Genomic DNA, 21,289 nt, shown 5'->3' with positions numbered 1-21,289 from the left:
TTCCCTTTAGGCGCATGGGTATTATCCTATCACTTACAGCATTGTACCTCATGACTGATCTGGATATGTTCTTTTTGATGATGAATGCAACACCATTTCTTTTCAATTTGTCATTCCCTGCATAGTAAACCATGTGGTTGTCCGATTCAAAATGGCCAATACCAGTCCATTTCAGCTTACTAATGCCTAAGATATCGATGTTTATGCATTCCATTTTATTTTTGACAACTTCCAATTTTCCCAGATTCATACTTCATACATTCCATATTCCAATTTTCAATGGATGTTTACAGCTGTTTCTCTTCATTTGATTTGTGGCCCATCAGCAGATGAAGTTTCTGTGAGCTTTTCTCTCCCAAGCTTAACTCTATTCACGTCATCATGGTCAACTCTACTTTGAGGAGGCATTTTTTTCCCAGTCGCATTCTGAGTGCCTTCCCACCTTCCGGTCCTGTATCTGACAGTGTTTCTCTGCTATTCATAGAGTTTTCAGTGACTAGCGATTTGGAAGTAATATCCTAGCCTAGGGATCGTCAAACTATAACATGCTGGCAAAATCTGTTTTTGTATAATCTGTGACCTAAAAATGATAATTCTATCCTTAAAGCTTAAAAAAATAAAAAGACTTAAAAATTTTTCTTGACACGTGAAATTCAAATTTTGGGATCCATAAATGCAGTTATATTAAATAAGGGGCCAACTGCAGGATACATCATTATGTTCCTATACAAGTCCAAGCTGAATATGAAGAAAATTAAAACTAGTACATGAAAACCAAATTATAACCTATAGTAAATCCTGTTTGAATTTACAGACCATGCCAAGAATGGACTTGAAACATAAAAAATAAGCAAGGACCAGGAGAGCTGTGGGATAACATTTTGAACATTATATGTGGAAGAAAGCAAAAGGTCATTAAAAAGACGGAAAGACAGGGCAAAATGGATGCCAGAACAGATGCTGAAATTTGCTCTTGAAAGTTCAAGAGCTAAAGTGAATGTAAGAAATAATGAAGTAAAAGAGCTGAACAGAAATTTCAAAGGGAAAATGGAGAAGACAAAGCAAAGTATTATAACTAAATGTGCAAAGACCTGGCGTTAGAAAACCAAAAGAGAAGAACACACTAGGCATTACTAAAGCTGAAATAATGGAAGGAAAATTTTGCAAGCCTCAAATTACAATATTAAAGGACAATACAGGAAGCATCAACAGCACATGAAATGAACTGGTATTATCCATTTTTAATCTGACAATCATACGGTTTACTATGCTGGGAATGACAAACTGAAGAGGAATGGTGTCATACTCACTATCAAAAGAACATTTCAAGATCTATCTTGAAGTATAAAGCTGTCTGTGATAGAATAATATCCATAGTACTAGAAGGAAGACTTGTTAATGCCATTTTTACTAAAGTTTATGCACCAACCACTAAAGCCAGTGATGACAAAGCTGAAGAATACTATCACTCATTTAGTCTGCAATTATTTAAACATGCAATTAAGATGCACTGATAATTGGAATTCAAAGGTTGGAAACAAAAAGGAAGGATCAGTAATTGGAAAATATGGCCTTGGTGATAGAAATGTTGCTGAAGATTGCACGATAGAATTCTGCACAATCAATGATTTCTTCATTGCAAATACCTTTTTTAAACAATATAAGATGACGGTACACATGGACCTCCACAGAGGGGCATATGCATAAATCAAATCTATATAAAAGCTACATACCATCAGCCAAAACCAGGTCAGGGGCCGACTGTGGAACAGATCATCAACTGCTCACATGCAAGCTCAGGCTGAGGTTGAAGAAAATTAAAATAAGTCCACGTGAATCAAAATTTAACCTTTGGACATATACCACCTGAATTTAGAGATCACCTCAAGGAGAGATTTGATGCATTAGACGCTAAAGACCAAAGACCAGAAGAGTTGTGGGATGACATCAAGAACATAATATAGGAATAAAGCAAAAGGTCACTAAGAAGAAAAGACCAAACTGGATGTCACAAGAGACTCTGAAACTTGCTCTTCAGTGTGGAGATGCTAAAGCAAATGGAAGAAATGAGGAGGTAAAAGAGCTGAACAGAAATTTTCAAAGGGAAGCTCGAGAAGACAAAGTCAAATATTATAATTAAAGGTGCAAAGACCTGTAATTAGAAAACCAAAAGGGAAAAACATACTCAGTATTTCTCAAACTGAAAGAACTGAGGACAAAATTCCAGTCTTGACTTGAAATATTGAAGGACTCTACAGACAAAATGGATACAATCAAGATGGCGGGTTGGGTAGACGTGCACTGAGGAGCTCCATCACCAACAAGCCAAGCCATGGTATTTTCGATCACCTCATATATATGCGAAAGCTGGACAGTGAAAAAGGAAGACCATAGAAGAATTGATGCCTTTGAGTTATAGTGTTGAAGGAGAATACTAAAAGTCCCATGGACTGCCAAAAGAAGCAACAGATCTGTTTTGGAACAAGTGCAGCCAGAGTGCTCCTGGGAAGCCAAGATGGCCAAACTTCATCTCTCATACTTCGGACATATTGTCAGGAGGGACAAGTTGCTGGAGAAGGATATCATGTTTGGTAAGATGGGGGGTCAGAGAAAAAGACGAAGACCCCCAACGAGATGGATTGGCCAGATGGCAGCATCAATGGACTCAAGTGTGGTAACAGTAGTGAGGTTGGCCCAGGATCAGACATTGTTTCGTTCTGCTGTGCATAAGGTCGCTATGAGTCGGTGCCGACTCGATGGCACCTAACAACAACAACAATGGACAAAATACTGAATGATGCAGAAAGCATTAAAAGAAGGTAGAAGGAAAACACCGCATTACAGTACCAAAAAGAAATGGTCAGTGTTCAACCATTTCAAAAGGTAACATATGATCAAGACCCAATGGTATTGAAGGAGGAAGTCCAAGGTATACTGAAGGCAATGGCAAAGAACAAGGCTCCAGGAATTGATGGAATACACATTGAAATCTTTCAACAAACTGATGCAGCACTGGAGGCACTCATTCATCTGTGCCAAGAAATTTGGATGATGCTAGCCAGCCAACTGATTGGAAGAGATCCATATTTGTGCTCATTCCAAAGACAGGTGACCCAACAGAATGCTCACATTATCAGTCAAAATCATTAACATCTCATGCAAGTAAAATTTTGCAAAAGATAATCCCAAAACAGCGGCAACAGTACACTGACAGGAAAACTACCAAAGTTTCAAGCCAGATTCAGACGAGGACAAGGAATGAGGGATATCACTGCTGATATCAAATGGATCTTTGGCTGAAAGCAGAGAAACCTGAACTCTACAGAGGCTTTCAACTGTGTAGGTCATGACAACATTGTGGAGAATGAGTATTCCAAAGCACTTAATTGTGCTCCTAAGGAACCTGTACATAGACCAAGAAGCAGTTATTTGAAAAGAAGGGGACATTGAATGGTTTAAAATTAGGAAAAGTGTGCAACAGGGTTATTTTCTTTCATCTTATTTTTTCAATCTGTACACTGAGCAAATAATTCTACATTAACAACCTGTGATATGCAGACAATACAACCTTGCTTGCTGAAAGTGAAGAAGACTTAAATACTTACTGATGAAGATTAAAGACCTCAACCTTCGGCATGTATTGCACCTCAATGTAAAGAAAACAAAAAAACTTCATCAATGGACCAATAAATAACATCATGATAAAGGGAGAAATTATTAGTTATCAAACACTTCCTTTTGCTTGAATCCATTATCAACACTCACAGAAGCAACAGTTAAGATATCTAGTGACATACTGGGCAAATCTGCTACTCAAGACCTGTTTCATGTTCAAGAGAAAGGATGTCAGTATGAGGACTAAAGTGCCACTGACCCAAGCCATAGTAGCTTCATATGCATGTGAAAGTTGAATAGTGAATAGGATGACCTTAGAAAAATTGATACATTTGAGCTATGGTGTTAAAGGAGAATATTAAAGGTACCGTGCACTGACAGAGGAACAAACAAAACTGTGTTGAAAGAAATACTGCCAGAATGTTCCTTAGAAGTCAGGATAGTAAAATTTCATCTCTCATACTTGGAATATATTATCAGGAGGGACCAAACCCTGAAAAGGACATCATGCTAGGTAAAATAGATGGTCACCTCCACTTCCTTAGTAAGATGGATTGTCACAATGGCAGCAGGAATGAGCTCAAGCTTAAAAATGATTGTTATGATGGTTCAGGATCAGACAGTGCTTTGTTCTGTTGTGCATAAGGTCACTATGAGTCGGAAGTGACTCAACAGTACCTAACAACAGTAAGCTAAGCTGTTGATTTGAGGGGTCAATTTCAAGTTTAAATCAACTGCAGAATTAGCCTATATCAACAGTGTGTGTAGAATAACTACAGATGAAAGTATTTACAAAAACACTGAGAAAGGACTAATAAAGTACAATCTGAAGTATATTTTGCCAAGATGACTTTACTGATGGCAGTAAAAACGTATGTGGAGCACTGCTGTTGTTGTTGTCAGGTGCCATTGAGTCAATAACGACTCATAGCAATCCCATGCACAACAGAACGAAACAATGTCCGATCCTGGGCCAACCACACCACCACTGCCACACTTGACGCCATCAATGATGCCACCTGGCTGATCCATCTTGTTGGGGGTCTTCCTCTTTTTCTCTGACCCTCCACCTTACAGCATGACATCCTTCTCCAGCGACTGTTCCCTCCTGACAATATGTCCAAAGTATGAGAGATGAAGTTCAGCCATTTTGGCCTCCAAGGAGCACTCTAGCTGCACTTCTTCCAAACAGATCTATTGGTTCTTTTGGCAGTCCATGGCACTTTTAGTATTCTCCTCCAACACCACAATTCAAAGGCATCAATTCTTCTACGATCTTCCTTATTCACTGTCCAGCTTTCACATCCATATGAGGTTATTGAAAATACCATGGCTTGGGTCAGGCGCACTTTAGTCCTCAAGCTGACATTTTTGCTCTTCAACACTTTAAAAAGTTCCTGCGCAGCAGGTTTGCCTAATGCAATACGTCATCTGATCTCCTGACTGCTGCTTCCACGAATGTTGATAGTTGATCCAAGATAAAGTCCTTGACAACTTCAATCTTTTCTCCATTGATAAGAATGTTGTTTATTGGTCCAGTGGTGAGGATTTTTGTTTTCTTGATATTGAGATGCAATCCATACCAAAGGCTGCGTTCTTTGATCTTCATCAGTAAATGTCTCAAGTCCTCTTTACTTTCAGCAAGCAAGGTTGTATCATCTGCATATCACAGGTTGTTAATGAGTCTTCCTTCAATCCTGATGCCACGTTTTTTTTCATAGAACCCAGCTTCTCGTATTATTTGCACTGCAGTGTAGTGTAATATTTAATGTCTGTACAAGCCATAGTCTTGTAAACTCCCAACAAATGACTTTTTCCTGATTAGTCTGGGCAAGAGAAGATAGAGGAACATGCTGTTAAGAGTGTATGATTCAGTTGTGAGTGACTGTTTACAGGGTTAACTGTGAAAACTTGGAACTCAATGTGGGTATAAAATGAGCCGTCTCAGAAGCAGGAGGTGGGATTCTACTACCATCAAAGAAGAGAGTCAGGAGTGGAGCAGGTCCATTGGACCCAGAGATCCTTGTGCACTGAATTTCCTTAACCCAAGTGTAGTGGTTACGAATCGGACTGCTAATCTCAAGGTCAGCAGTTCAAAACTACCAGCTGTTCTGTAGGAGAAAGATGAGGCTTTCTGCTCCCATAATGATTTACAGCCTCGGAAACCCTGTGCAGGGTCACTATGAGTCAGAACCGACTCCACAGTACTTAACAACAACAAGAAGAGCAAAAAGCTGTGACACCAGGGGAGTAGCAGAGGAGAAGCAGCCACAGCATAACTAAGAGCTAGGGCACCAGACAGAGCAATGGGCTTCCTAGCCCGTACAGCAAAGAAAGGGGAAGAGACTTGCTTGCAGAGTGGGTGCCTCCAGGCACTTAATTAAAGGAACTAGGTTTGCTGGCACATGGAGTTATAGCCAATCAGATAACGCTTTTACTCTGAAGGTTATGGTGTAGTGGGGTGCCCTGTGAGCATCTCTAAATGAGGTTTGTAATATTGTGCAGTCAGAGAAAGGCCTGACTACGGGCATGACTGAGGCGAAACTGTCCTGACTCGAACACCTCTGCCCTGAACATTTCTGACCCTCATGTAACCTGTTCGCTTTCCTAATAAGCCCTCTAACTGTGAATACGGTATCTGAGTTTTGTGTGGCCATTGCAATGAACTACTGAATCCAGCTGAGGAGAGGGGGTGGTGGAAGGGATTGTTTGGTGCTCATTTGTTTTTCCTCAAGCACAAAACACCTTAGATATACAAATATACAAAGCTTACGAAAATGTAAGATATTTATAGCCTATGATAATACACTGTACAAGGAAACTTGTGACAGCCAGAACTCAACAGGACTGCCTTATTTTTTGGAGTCTCAAAAGTTTCTGGCCTTTGATATGGTACAGTTTCACTAGTTTTCTATTCCTGTTAGTGGAAATTACTGTATTTTGAGTGACAGGATTCTGCCTTACACAGGTTCTGGCTTTCACAAGTTTTACTGTATTAAGGATCTGCAAATACTTTGTGGAGAATATTTACATCTATCATGTGTTACTGGACAAACAGTGTCAATGAGGAACTTCATGCATTCTTCAGGCCTAAACCAGTGTCATTTCTGTGACTTTTTGTCATAAATATAGACAAAAATGTCATAGATTGTCTTGATTTATCACAGGATATTTGCTTGATGGTTTAGTAGTGATTAAGTATTAATGTAATTTTTTTGAGCTCAGGGCCAAGATGGCAATTTTTATGGATGAGTAGACCCACTTTAACCACTAATGTTTTTGTTGTTCTTCTCTTCTGTGCTGTTGAGTCGGTTCCAACTCACAGCAACCCAGTATAGTTTCCAAGGAGGGGCTGGTGGGCTAGAACCACAGATCTTATGGTTAGCGTTCTGTTAGTAAGCACTAAATTTCTCTGGAAACTATTTTTGCTGCAGACTTGTTTCTTAATCAAATCTACCTAAAATTACATGGAAAAACAAAGCTTCTATGTTATAGCTAATTAAAAAAAACTAAGGTTATTCGACACACAAAGAATATCAGATGGCTTTATACACTTTCCATATATCAAAAGTTAAAACAAGAAGCGAGATCTGTATTTCTACACAAATTACAGCAGATATATTTTCTGAGCCAAATTTACAGTTCCAGTAGTGTTTTCCAGATTTCAACTTAAGTACAAAAGAAATTTTCACTTTTTAAAATCCATTGAACTATGTAATTGATCAGAGTGCACATGGCCTTCAATTGGAAGTAATTAATCTGCAATGTAATGACAAGCTAAAAGGTAACTATCAAAAGAAAAATCTAACTCTATAAATGTCCTCCAACTAATGAATATGGTTAAAATAGAAATCATGTGCTTGTGGTTTATTACTATTTGGCAGTCCTGGTGTGATGCTGTGGGTTAATGTGCCAGACTGCAAAGCTGTTTGAACTGCAAGGTCGGTGGTTCAAGCTCACCAACTGCTCCTTGGAAACCCTATACAGGATCACTATGGGTCGGAATCAACTTGATGGCACTTAACAATAACAGCAACATCTGTGTAAAAAGACATTTTCAGAGATAAAATGTTTTTAAATCTCATTACAAATCAATGTTAGCAGATCAATATTTGCAATCATTTTTTATAATAAACATTAACCTGACTGCAATTAAAAATAAAATCTCCCCTAAAGAGAATTCATTATTTTCATTAGTAGATATGTATTACAAAAACTTATGCTCAGTTATTATTATTGAACTTTGTTGAATAAAAATGTGTGGACGTTTGATTCTCTCTTGTAATATACATACCTACAAAATATCTTCTTCAATTTAGGCTCATGACCTACTAAGTATCAAATATTTACTACCTGGCCCCTTTTAAAAAAAGTTTGTGGACTGCTGCCCTAGAGGAAACACTGGAGAGAAAAAAAAAAAAAAAAATTCAGGTATAGCTAGTGAACCACCACTAACATACTTGGTATTGCTAAGTGCTATCAAGTTGGTATCTGACTCATAGAGACCCTGTACAGGGTTTCCAAGGAGCAGCTAGTGAGTTGGAACTGCCGGCCTTAACAGCCCAAACCAATGTTGCAGTTTACCCCATTAACATGCAACGCCACACCAGAAGTCTAATGCATACTAAATTACACTAAGGAAAAAGGAGCCCTGATGGTGGTTATGTGCCACTGAGTAGGTTCTGACTCATAGTGATCCTGTCTAGGGTTTACAATGAGTGGCTGGTGAGTTTGAACCGCCGACTTTGTCATTCAAACTGACCTAGCATTCCAGTGCATTACCCTGTACAGCATACTGGATTATGAACTGGGCTGTCAGCTCTACCAGATGCTCTGTGGGAGAAAGATAAGGTTTTCTGCTCCCATAATTATTTACAATCTCAGAAACCCTACACAGGGTCACTATGAGTTGGAATTGACTCAGTGGCACACAACTACCACCACACTAAGGAAAAGAAGACCAGAAAAGGAGCAGATATAGAAAATGAGAAAATGGTAAACTGAAACTCAATAATTTGATAATTATATTAAATGTAAATTGTTTAGCCATGCCAAAATAAATGCAGAATTAGACCTAGTTCTGTGAATATACCACAAACCTTAGAATTTTATATTTTAAAAGGATGAAGTTTATGGTATGTAAATTGTATTTTTAAGAATGAGAAGAAAACTTCAGATAAATATGTGTTAGCATAGATTCTAAAATCTATAGCAAAATGTTATAAAATCAAATTCTAATAACAACAACAATAAAAAAAAGAGTAACACATCCAGGTTTATTCTGTAACTCTAAAAAGGCAATGAATGACACTAAAAGAATGCTAACAACATTAAAGAAATAGACAAAACAGGTAGCAAAGTGCTTTTAAAAGATTTTAAGAGAAACACAAAAATATCAAGATGTTAAAGCAGATGTTCCATATGCTAAAGAAAGTTACTTCAGCGGTTCACTCATATTGCCAATGCCAAATTTATATGCATGCATTCTTTTCTATATCCTTCTACGTTGAAAAGTTTAGTTGGCTATAGAATTTCACTGTGCACTGAAATTAGAACACATTTCAAAGTAAATTTTTCAAGATTTGAAATGCAGCTTAACAGTGGGAAATCAAGGTATGCAAAAGAAAATCAAATCTGTATCTTGAAATTATTTTGTGAGAGGAAAAAACTAGGATTTTAAACCATAACCAAATAAATCCTTTCAGAAAATTTCAAAATGACCCTAAAATCTTAATATAAATCTGTATGAACTTGTGTTGTTTATAGAACAGGTTATTATGTATAGTATAAACTAAACTGTATATTTAGCAGAATATACACCTTATATTAAGCAGACATTCATATGCTTAGGCTTTACTAAGTATTCAACACTATACTGTTGTTGTTGTTAAGTACCATGGAGTCGGTTCCGACTCATAGTGACCCTACACACAGGGTTTCCAAGGCTGTAAATCTTTACGGGAGTAGACCGCCTCATCTTTCTTCCGTGGAACCACTGGTAGTTTCGAACTGTTGACCTTGAGATTAGCAGCCCAATTCGTAACCACTACGCTACCAGAGCTCCTTCAACACTGTATTTATGAGATGAAAAATCTCAGATCTAAAAGATTCTGTAGGGGCAAGGTACACACCTCAACTAAAAGAGGACAAAAGCCAGAACTCTAGTGTATGACATACAACACTCTGAAACTTATAGCTGTGTCTTCTTCATTAACAATGCCTCTGCACTGGTTTAGGCAATGGAGTGTATCACAACAGATTATTGTAATATTACAATATGAGATAATTTGGATCTAAATTAGGGAGATGATAATGGATTTTATAGATAATAACAGAAATCTATTTAAAAGAAAATACAAACATAGCAAAGGGAGAAAATGAATCACCATATATTTTTTTTTCACAAATAATGTGTACAACTAAATAACGTGCCCACAAATATAATGTGTGGAATAACTGGCTTATAAAAACAGTGAGGCAGGGTTACACAGTTGGCAAATGACATATAATGTTTACACTATTTGCAAGGAAACATAAGGGTAAGTCAAAAGGTAGTTAAAAAAATCATAGAAACCATTATTAAACAAAAATATCATAATGTGAGACTACTGTTTCTTCACATATCCTCCATCTAGGTCTATACACTTCTGAAGGCAGTGTTTCCATCTCTATAACACTTCCGTTACAAGAATTCTGTATTCTTAGATTTACACCATGGTAGAATGACAGTTTTGGTATCCTCAAGGGATTAAAATCATGTTCCTTTCAAATGTTCTTTGAGATTGGAGGAAGAAATATGGCAGAGTAAGATCAGGGATTTTGACTATATGGGGTAAGATTGCCTAATAAAATTCTCATAGAATAGTTCTTACTACCCTAAAAGAATTAGCAGGTGCATTGTCATGAGGGTAAAAAAAATTCTCGCTGCAATTTTCCGGGACTTTTCCTCATCAATGTGGTTTTCAATTTTCTAAAACTTCTTCATAATAAGCCCCCACAATCAAGCTGTATCCTTCAAGAAAATCAATCAAGACTAACTCTTTAGAATCCAAAAGAAACAGTAGCCGTAAGCAGAGCTGATCTCTCTGCCTTGAAATTTACTGGCTGAGCAGATCTTGGAAATTAGTTTTGATTGAACCTTGCTGTGTGGATTCCATAAGTAAATTCAAGACTTGTGTCTTGATTATGATTCATTCCACAAAATTGTATTAGCTTGCCTTGCTTAAAAGACTGATGGAAACACCAACTCTTTGAACTAGCAGGTCTCCATGTAATGCTTTTCGCACCGAACTATCTGAAAGCTTGCTGAGGCCAAGATATTCTCTTACAACTAAAAATGCCCAACCATGTGAGATCCCAACTTCAGTAGATACACTACATTAATGTTAATTTTACAGTCTTCTTCCATTGGTTACTGGACTCTACCCATAGTCTATTCATTCTACAAGGCTGACAGTCTTTCCTCTGTTGGCTCAAATTTGAGGTAGTCCCGACCTTTCTTAAAACACTTGATCCACCTAAAAACTCTGTTGTGATACAGCATTCCCATAAACTTGTTGTGAAGTTTCAATGATTTAGAAAGATGTCTATTTGAGTTTTGTTAGAAATTTGAAAATAGCCAACCACAAAATCTTTTTTTTTTTCTCACAGCACAAAAAATATCTTTATTGTTTGAAGATATCATAACAAGACTAATACAGGTAGGTATATTACTGAAATAACTTGTCTGCAGCCATCCACTGATTGCAGGGACATGTTTAACTATATTTTGTCTGGATCAGCAGTTAGAACTGTTAGGCAGTCAATGGGAAAAAGATTATGGCAATCTGCTTCCATAAAGATTTCAGCCTTGGAAAAAACCCTATAGGGCAGAGTTCTACTTTGTACTAATTCAGAATCAACTCAATGGCAGTGGGAGGGTGACAGCATGTTTAAGTGACTGTTGTTGCTGCTAAGTGCCATCAAGTCAGATTCAACTCATAGTGACCCTGTACAGGGCATCTGATGAATGGCTGGTGGGTTTGAAGCACCAACCACCAGAGGAGTCCAGAACTCATCTTCTAGCACCATACTAGATCTCCATATTATGTGATAGGGTAGATTATCTATGTATATCATATTATTTAATGCCCACAAAACAGTACTAGACAGGATAGATATTACTCCTATCTTAGAAAAGAAGACACTGGAATTCAGAGCAGTTGAATAATTTCCAGGATCAGTTACTGCCACCATTCATCTGTCAGTTTGTCACACTGTGGTGGCTTGAGTGTTGCTGTGAGGCTGGAAGCTATGCCACTGGTATTTTGCATACTGGCAGGATGGCCTATGGTGGAGAGATTTCAGCTGAGCTTCCAGACTAAGACAGAATCGAAAGAAGGAAGGGTGGACTACTTCCGAATGCTTACCCACTGAAAATCTTATGAATAGCAGTGAAATACTGTCAGAAAGCATCAGAATATTGGATCCTGAAATGTGATGAAAAGCACCAGAATACTGTCAGATATACTGATGGAAGATGAGCCCCTCAGTTTAGAAGGTACTCAAAACACGGCGGGGAAAGAGCTGCCTCCTGAAAGTAGAGCTGACCAGGATGACTTAAATAGAATACAGCTGGGACTTTCATTTGCTGACAGTGTACAAGTCAAAAGGAAGAGAAATAACTGTAAACATCCATTCATAATTGGAACATGGAATGTAGGATGTATGAATCCAGGAAAACTGGAAGTGGTCAAAAACAAATGGAACATTTAAACATCAGTATCCTACGCATTAGTGACCTGAAATGGACTTGTATTGGCCATTACGAACCTGACAATAACATGATTTACTATGCCGGGAAAGACAAATTGAAGAGGAATGGCATTGCATTCATCAACAAAAGAACATCTCAAAGTGTATTTTGAACTATAATGCTTCTTGGAATAGGATAATATTCATAAGACTACAAGAAGACTAGTGAATACCAATATTATGCATATTTACATGCCAACCAATAAAGACAGTGATGATAAAAATGAAGAATTCTACCAACTTTGTCAGTCTGAAAATAATCAAATATATAATCAAAATGTATTGATAATTACTGGTGATTGGAATGCAAAGGTTGGAAACAAAGAAGGAGGATCAGTAGTTACTGATATCAGTAAGTACATGGCCTTACTGATAGAAATGATGCTGAAGATTACATGAAAACATTTTGCACAATCAATTAATTATTTATTGCAAATACCTTTTGAAAATGATATAAAAGACAATTATAGGCTTCGGTTTTGCTGGAGGAGGTGGCCCGGATCCCTTCAGTTTGATTGAAGGAGTCTTTAGGGTACGGCACAAATAGAGGTGAGGGAAGAGGGAGGAAAATCCCCCAGATCCCTGCAGGATTAATTTATTCAAAAGGGAAATCATAAGAAAATACTTAACATGGAAAAATCTTGTGAAGAAAATGAAGGAAAGCCATAGAACATCGCAAAGGCAGAGGAACTCGGCTCTTCAAGAGATGTCCCACAGGTGGCAGGAAAGCCTCAACCCTTCCGAGAAGGTGTAAGCCAGAAAGCACAAGGAAACCTTAGAGGAGGGCTGGCTCAACCTGGCCAGAGATTTAAAGAGGACATTACCGTTAGGCATTTGGACCCTGAAGAGATGATAAGACGAATAGATGAGTTGGAAAGGCTTAGGGAAGAGATAAGAAGAGTAAGAAATAAGTTTGTGATGATGCATTGGAAGAAAAGACATTCTAGAAGCCATCCTTATTCTGTGTGCTTTAGGCCTTGAATACTTTGTCTAATATTAAGATCTGGCCACTACTTTCTCTTTGTATTTTCTGATGTATTTTTGATATTCATTTTACTTTTAATAATCTGTTGATATTTTATTTAGGTAGTTTTCCTTATTGGATTTCGTATGTTAACACATTTCCTAGGTTTGTTTTTCAATTGGATAGTTTCACACATATGCATGAAAAGATGTTCATTCCACATTGTAAAGTAGAACATAAGAGGCTACAAAACAGCATATTTAGTATCAGTTACATATGTACGATAAAAATAACAAATAGTGTGTTATGTGTGTACATACATATATCAGAAACTTAACTACTTATTTCTATATGGTATGAGTTTTTTTTGTTTTTCTTCTTTTTGCTTATATGTGTTTTTTAATGAACACATTACTTGTGTCATATTAAAAAAATTAAAGGTATTTTTATAAGTAACATTCACTCAAACAATTTGCAAACAGCTTATCAGGGTAATGAGGCACTTAATCTCTTACTACAAACTATTAATAAATAAATATAAATGTCAAATTACCTCTGGCTCTCTTAGCCAGAGGAATAAAACTGGCTATTATTACTCTCAAAAAAGACAATTATACACATGTACTTCATGGAATACACAGAAACCAAATTGACTTCATCCATGGAAAGAGATGGTAGAAAGGCTCCATATCATGAGCCAAAATAAGGCCAAGACAGACTGTGGAACAGACCACAAACTTGCTCATATACAAGTTTAGGCTGAAGCTGAAGAAAATTAAAAGAAGTCCACAAAAGCCAATGTATAGCCTTGAACATATCCCACCTGAATTTAGAGATCATCTCAAGAAGAGATTTGATGCAATAGAAACTAATGGCTGAATACCAGAAGAGTTGAGGGATGACATAAAGAATGTCATTCAGGAACAAAGCAAAAGTCCATTAAACAACAACAACAACAAACTGGATATCACAAGAGACCAGAAACCTCATATTTTAAATACCAGGAGGCTCACCTATGGTGGACAAGTTTCAGATGAGCTTCCAGACGAAGAGAGATTAGTAAGAAAGAATGACGAACTACTTCCAAATATTTAATCACTGAAAACCTAATGAATAGCAGAGAAATACTGTCAGATATAGTCCCGGAAAATGATCCCCTCAGGTTGGCAGGCACTCAAAATACAACTGGGGAAAAGCTGCCTCCTCAAAGTAGAGTTCACCGTGATAACGCAAATGGAGTAAAGTTGTGGGAGAAAAGCCCGTGGGACCTTCATTTGCTGATAGGGCACAACTCAAAATGAAGAGAAACAGCTGTAAACATCCATTGAAAATCGAAACATGGAAATTAAAAGTATGAATCTGGGAAAACTGGAAGTTGTCAAAAATGAAATGGAACGCATAACCATCTATATCGTAGGTATTACTGAGCTGAAATAGACTGGTATTGGCTATTTCGAATCTGACAACCACATGATTTACTATGCCGGGAAAGAAAAATTGAGTAGGAATGGTGTTGCATTCACTGTCAAAAACAAAATATCCAGATCAGTCATGAGGTACAACGCTGTCTGTGACAGGATAATAATCATGCGCCTACAGGGAAGCCCAATTAATACCACTATTATTCAAATTTACGCACCTACCACTAAAGCCAGTGACAATGAAATAGAAGAATTCTGCCAACTTTTTCTGTCCAAAATTGATCAAACATGCAATCAAGATGTATTCATCATTACTGGTGATTGCAATGCAAAGGTTGGGAGAAAAAAGGAAGGATTGGTAGTTGGAAAACATGGCCTTGGTGACAGAAATGATGCTGGAGATCGTATGATAGAATTTTGCAAAACCAACGATTTGTTCTTTTCAAATACCTTCTTTAGACAGCATAAGAGATGACTATACACACATGGACCTCACCAGATAGAATACAAAGATATCAAATTAACTACATCTGCAGAAAGAGACAATGGAAAAGCTCCATATCATCAGTGAAAACAAGGTCAGGAGCAGACTGTAGAACAGACCATCAATTACTCATAGGAAAATTCAAACTGAAGGTAAAGAAAATGAAAATAAGTCCACGAAAGCCAAAATATGACCTGGAATATATACCACCTGAATTTAGAGATCATCTGAAGAACAGATTTGATATATTAAAAAAACACTAAAGATGGAAGACCAGAAGAGTTGTGGGATGGCATCAAGAACATCATACATGAAGAAAGCAAAAAGTAATTGAGAAGACAAGAAAGGAAGAAGAGGTCAAAATGGATGTCAGAAGAGACTCTGAAACTTGCCATCCAGCGTAGAGATGCTAAAGCAAATGGAAGAAAGGAGGCGGTCCAAGAGCTGAACAAAAAATTTCAAAGATCAAATGAGAAGAAAGGAGAGAGGGACCCTACCCAGAAACGCAGTGACGCCAGGGATTGTGACAGAGATGATGACGTGGACAGATGGAGCAGCTGGGGGCACTGAACTCAGGGTGGGAGAGGGGCTGTGTGCTGATGGCCGGGGGGCAGGCCTGTGGGGTGTAGCCTTTGGTTATTTGATGATGCATGGAGGGGATTGTAATCATTGCAATGAAATGAAACACAAAAAGGATAAATGTAAAACTGATGTTCTCCCATGTAAACCTCACAATAAAAACTTAAAAAAAAAGGAAATATGAGCCAGAACACAAGCAGATATATGTACACTAATGTTCTTTGTAGCACTATTCATAATAGCAAAAAGATGGAGACAACCTAAATGCCCATCAATGGAAGAATGGATAAACAAACTTCAGTACATACACAGAAGGCAATACTATGCTGCCTTGAAGAATAATAATTAAGCTGCAAAACACCTCATAACATGAATGAATTTGGAAGACTTTATGTGGAATGAAATCAGTCAATCACAAAAGAAGAAATATTGCATGAGATCATTATTGTAAAGCCTACGAAAAGATTTCTATATTAAAAGAAAAACTCTTTGATGGTTACCAGGGGTAGGAGGGAATAGAGAGTAATTCACAGGATAGGGGTGGACACATGATAGCGGGAGGAGGGGAGGGCAATATACAAGGAAAGGGAGGGTGGCAGACAAACAATGAAGATAAAGGAAAACTTAGGGAGGTTTGCATGGGCTAAATGGTATAGAGGTAAACAGTGATATATACATATTCTTCGTACAAGAGTGCTCTGTGATACAGGGATTGAAACTTAGTCTGAATGGGTAAGGGAGGGGGAAATGTTTAGGAGCTTGACTGTCTTGTGAATATTGGTTTCCCCTGCCTACTACAGTAAAATAGGCATTTAAGTTGTGATAGAAATGAATATTGGGAATCATGATTACAAAAAACTTATAAGCCTGCGGTAAGCCTATAACCGATTGTATTAGCTGAAAATGGAATTGGAATTTAGGGAAATAGGCTTCCTATTAAGTCTTTGTGGATTATGGGGCCTTAGGTGGAATTCTAAGCTCCTCCCACAACCTTCTGAGGTAGGACATTCCCACTTGAAAAGACATGCAGACCACCTGGAATGGCTAGAAAAACAGAAAATACTTTTTGAAAGAAAGGTCAGTAGAGAAAATGCAGACTGTTTGGATGTGAGAGTTTCAAGGAAGCTCTTGTGCTGGAGCCAACAAGGCAAGAAAAGTCAACCCATCAGGGAAAATCCCCTCCCAAGACTGAAACTTACAGGGAACACATAAGCAGTCTAGTATGTTCACTGGTGACCACCCTGGTCTCTTTGTGAGTGGAAATGGGGCAAAGGCAGCATTGAAGACATGGGCTGAGTTTGGCCATGGCCCATTGACACCCATTGACTTTGAGATGAGAAAAAGGAGAGTAAAGGCTGGCTGGTCTGAAGTTTAGGGAGATGTGTGTATTACCAAACCCATGGACACTGAGCTGGCCCATGACCACTGGTGGCTAGAGCTGAGTGTGAAGTGGCCAGCTGTTCTGAAGTGTGGGAAGGTGTGGGTGAACTCATAAACTTGGAGATAGCTTGGATAGCTAGCTGACCAGAACTTGACCAGAGGAAGATAAAGAAGTTTGATACTGTGAGCAAACATAAACTGCCACAATTTGATAAACTGGACCTTTGCTTATGAATGCAGTTGCTCAAAATTCCAACCACAATGGAAGGATTCATCATATCAGGGATCAAGCTTATTTCCTCAGTGCACTGGACTGATAAGGATGGGCAATCTAGACATTGGCTATCAAAAATGGGGGGCTATAAAGGCACAAAGTGGCTGACTAACAAACTTTCATAAACGTGCTTCATTCATTATGAGGCGGATAAGGAGAATCCCTACTGAACAGTTTTCCTCTTTCCCAGACAGACCTGGTGAAAGGAGATGGGGAATGACAGTGATAGGCTTATATGATTCAATTGTGAGTAATTGTTGTCAGGATTAATGGCAATTGCCACAAGTGTAATTGAAGAAGATGTATAACTAAAGAAGGAGTAGTTAATCCTTCATTTCTGAAACAGAGGACCACAAGACCATCAAGAAGGAAGAGCATGAGATCCTACCCAGCAAAGTGGTGAGAGCAGAGGTGGTGGCATAGAGAAATAAAAAAGCTGAGAATTCTAGGCCCATGGACTAAGAAAGGTTGTGTGCCTGCAGGCAGGAGGCTGGCTTGCAAAATGTGCCCTTTGGACATTTAAATGAATATATATATTTTGTTTTGTATGTGTACGTCAAATATTTTTGCTCTGCTTATTTGTGAAAAATAAGATGTAAAAGAGAAGCAACAGGGTTGAAGCAGGATAACTGTTGAAGGGAGGGGAGTATAATCACTGAGATGAAACAAAATGTATGATTGGTTGAAGTAAAAAAGAAAATTAGCCCGCTATATTTGGTCAAACATTTAATTAACTCACCCCCTAAGGAGCTCTGGTAGTGTAGTGGTTACAAATTGGGCTGCGAACCGCAAGGTCAGTAGTTCGAAAGTACCAGCTGTTCTGCGGGAGAAAGATGAGGCTTTCTGCTACCGTAAAGATTTACAGCCTCGGAAACCCTGTACAGGATTGCTATGAGTTGGAATCAACTCCATGGCACACTACCACTACCACCAGTACACAGTGGTTAAGTGCAGGAATTAGGAGCACAGGTTCCGGAATCTACTGTTGTTGTTAAGTGTCGTCGAGTTGGTTCCAACTCATAGCAACCCTCTATACGGTTTCTGAGGAGCAGCTGGTGAGCTTGAATCATTAACCCTGTGCTTCAAGCCCACAGCACCATACTAGGACTCCACTAATTGGGCTTTAATTCCTGCTCTGACAATCACACTATGTGAGCTTGGGGAAATTATTTAATTTAAATGTAATATAATTTTATGTCTTTAAGGGAACAAACAATTTCACCTTTCTCTCTTGGAGCAATAGGTGGGTTTGAACTGTTGACCACTTAATCCACTAGGCTACCAAGCCTCTATGGTTTATATACCAAAACCCAAACCAAACCCGTTGCCATCGAGTCATATCTGACTCACAGTGACCCTATAGAGAATTTCCAAGGCTATAAATCTTTATAGGAGCAGTAAGCCTCATCTTCTTTCTGGGTTTGAACTGCCCACCTGTGATTAACAGTGCTAATCCTTCTGTGCCACTAGAGCTCCACTGATTTATATACTAGTTAGTACTTGCTCTGAAAGTATAATATTAAGGTTTGAGTTCCTAGAGAAAATCATAAATTATTTTCCCTCTCAAAAATCTGGTTAAACATGGTGGTGGTTGTGGTTGTGTGCTGTGGAGTCGGTTCAGACTCATAGCGACCCTGTACAGGGTTTTCGAGGCTGTAAATCTTTATGGGAGCAGAAAGCCTCATCTTTCTCCCATAGAACAAGCAGCTGGTAGTTTCCAACTGCTGACCTTGAAGTTAGAAGCAGCCCAACTCATAACCACTCTAAGGGGGGATAAAGAAAAAGTTTGTTCTTCTAGTATATCTTGACAGATCAAACACAATGAATAGTGACATTTCATGTTATTTTCTGTTCTTGACCTAGTTTTATAAAAGGGCATGCAACTATCACTATTTATCATTCTTTAAAAAAAAAACAAAAAAAACCTGGGATTTCTTAGCCTTTTTTTTTTTTTTTAAGCAGAAAATGATGTCTATCTTTGCTACATGTATCAATTACAAGAAAACAAGGGAGCTTTTACCATTCCACATTAAATAGAATCTACAGAAAGAGTCCTGTAGGTACAGGGTGCTGCTGGCTCTGGAGAGGGGTAATGGGAAATGGAGAGACCTCTCTCAATAGATTCTGGCACCAAGTCACAGAAACCACTGTTTGATCAGTTCCGGGACTATTCTGACATGCCTTGAGGGGTCAATGGTTAAAGCCACATCTGCGAGAGAAATATAACAGCAACACTGTTCACAGTAAGTGACATTATGAATAAAGAATTTCCCTTTATAGTGTGATACTCAATTGTCTGAAATACTGTCTCTGCTCTTCCCCTCTCTCCTCCCACTCTGTTGTGATTCTCAGCAGCTGCAATCACAAAGCAGTTCTGGTACTTGTCCACAAGTTTAGACTCATCTCAACTTAAATTCAAGATATCCAAGTCCAAAAGGAAAATATGACAAGTAATTATAGAGCAATGGCTGATATTAATAGCAATGAATATGTAAGATATAAAAATCACAGTAATTCCAATAAAGAGTTAATAATTTCTTAGGCAAATTCCAACTCATCCAGGCAGGATCATATATACAGAAGAGTGGTTAGTAGAGGCGCTCCATTTTCATGAGAGCATTAACAGAGGAGATGGGGAGAAAAATGAACCACGATGGAAAAGATCCTGCTGATGTCAACCAAGGCCTGTTCTCTGCTACTAGACATCTGCCACATTCTTTCTTACATATCTTCTATCGTCCATCGTCAAATTTCATAGACATCTTCAAACCAGGCACATCTTCAAACAAACACTGGTGTGTCACACCTCTCAAACTTTGAATCTCTCATTTCCTCTTCTGTTACCAGTCAGAGAAAGCTCTTTGTTTTTCAGAACTCATGTGATTACATTGGTCCTGCAAAGATAATCCAGGAAAATCCCCCTACTATAAAGTAAACTGTGCCACATAATACAACATAATCAAATGAGAGCTATCTCATTATATTCACAGACAGCAGACATTAGGGTGGACATCTTTAGGGCATGATTTTAGGAAATGCTGCTTACCTCATCCAAAAATATAAAAAAGGAGAATCTATATCCAGAAAAATAATCTTTTATCAATACTGCAAAATAAACCAGAAAATCTGCCACCCAATGTCAAAATGTTTATATGTTTATACAAGGAGGAAGCAAATCTAAGATAAAAACAGTGAGATTTACTGGACTAATACGAATGGCAGAATGAAGTTACTCTTTTAGGTTTATTTTCATTAACACAGCTAAAGTGTTCTTGTACCATAAAGAATACTGGATATATATATTAAAAAAAAAAAAAAAAAAAGCCTAATACAAGAATGAATTTGGAGCAAAGATAAAAACAGAACCAGACAAAATAAGAAATCTGTTCCCATGGAAGGATTAAAAAAAAAAACCACAAAAAGAAACCCATGACATTTTATTATAGGGTCACTATGAGTCAGAGCTAAATTGATGGAACATAACAAAAAAACCAACTTTAAATAGTAGTCAGATCTATAAAGTGGTGTGTTCTAGATTAAGTGAACAATATTTTACTTACTGACAATTTTTGTTACTGTTAAGGGCCATCGAGTTGGTGCTGACTCACAGTGACCCTGTATAGTGTTTCCAAGGAGTGGCTGATGAGAACTGTTGTTCTTGTTGTCAGGTGCCATCGAGTTGGTACTGACTCATAGTGACCCTCTGTACAACAGAACGAAACACTGCCCAATCCTGGACCAACCTCACAATTGTTACCACGCTTGAGCCCATTGATGCT

At 38.0% G+C, this 21,289-nt stretch overlaps 1 protein-coding gene and 1 pseudogene across 1 annotated transcript in view; one reads left to right on the top strand and one right to left on the bottom strand.

The window, feature by feature from the left end:
- PPA2 (pyrophosphatase (inorganic) 2) overlaps positions 1 to 21,289 on the bottom strand; it is a 148,252-nt gene that overhangs the window by 60,290 nt on the left and 66,673 nt on the right. The gene's annotated exons all lie outside the window — the stretch shown is intronic.
- LOC102828121 lies at positions 13,039 to 13,389 on the top strand (annotated as a pseudogene).

This window comes from Chrysochloris asiatica, unplaced genomic scaffold (assembly GCF_000296735.1).
Source record: "Chrysochloris asiatica unplaced genomic scaffold, ChrAsi1.0 scaffold00285, whole genome shotgun sequence".
Taxonomy (NCBI): domain Eukaryota; kingdom Metazoa; phylum Chordata; class Mammalia; order Afrosoricida; family Chrysochloridae; genus Chrysochloris; species Chrysochloris asiatica.
The sequence above is the reverse complement of the archived record's forward strand: the minus strand, read 5'-3'. Positions and strand labels throughout refer to the sequence as shown.